The following is a 992-nucleotide window of genomic DNA, read 5'->3' as shown; positions in this document are numbered from 1 at the left end:
CCTCAGTTTCCCCTAGACAGTTCTTAAGTATCTAGGTGCTGGGTTAAGGGTGTATGATCCTTGAAGAGCCCTAGAGGGCAGGTGGGTGCAGGGGTCTGGACACAGAGAAGGGCCAACACCCTGTTTCCTGGCAGCTGATGGCCGGGGCCCTTCCCCCCTGCAAGGTGAGAGCTAAAGGGTTGGAGAACAAAGGAATCAGGTGCCCTCCTGGCCCGGAAAAGGGACAAAGCCCAGAGCAGGAGGGGCTGGAGAGAGTTTCAGTTTGGGGCTGGCTGGGGACATGGAGTGAAGTGCAGACGTGGTTGTCTGGCTCACTGCCCCCCAAAATGGACCCAGCTGAGGGGTCCTGTTCTCTGCACCTACAAGCTCTGTGTTAGACCATGTTCCTGTCGTCTAATAAACCTTCTGTTTTACTGGCTGGCTGAGAGTCACGTCTGACTGCGGAGTTGGGGGGCAGGACCCTCTGGCCTCCCCTGGACCCCGCCTGTGCGGACTCGCTGTGGGAAGCGCATGGAGGGGCAGAGGATGCTGGATGCTCCGAGGTCAGACCCAGGAAGGTGGAAGCCGGGTGAGCTGTGTGTCCTGCAGACAGGCTGCTCCCAGAGCGGAGACTCCCCCCAGAGTCCTCACTGGCTTCGTAGGGAGCAGTTCCAGAGCATCGCCCGGGGACTCCGGGACACCCCCCCAACAACACATACAGAGCCACCCCCTGAGTGCGTCCCCCCTCAACACACACACTGAGCTGGCCCCTGAGTGTGACCCCCCAACACACACACCGAGCCGGCCCCTGAGTGCGTCCCCCCAACACACACACACAGAGCCGGCCCCTGAGTGCGTCCCCCCAACCCACACCCACACCCAGAGCCAGCCCCTGAGTGCGTCCCCCCAAGACACACACAGAACCAGACTCTGAGTGGTTCATATACACCCCCAGGGAGGTTCACACACACACACACACACACACACACACACACACACACACACAGAGCCAG

Source organism: Dermochelys coriacea, chromosome 23 (assembly GCF_009764565.3).
Source record: "Dermochelys coriacea isolate rDerCor1 chromosome 23, rDerCor1.pri.v4, whole genome shotgun sequence".
NCBI lineage: Eukaryota > Metazoa > Chordata > Testudines > Dermochelyidae > Dermochelys > Dermochelys coriacea.
The sequence above is the reverse complement of the archived record's forward strand: the minus strand, read 5'-3'. Positions refer to the sequence as shown.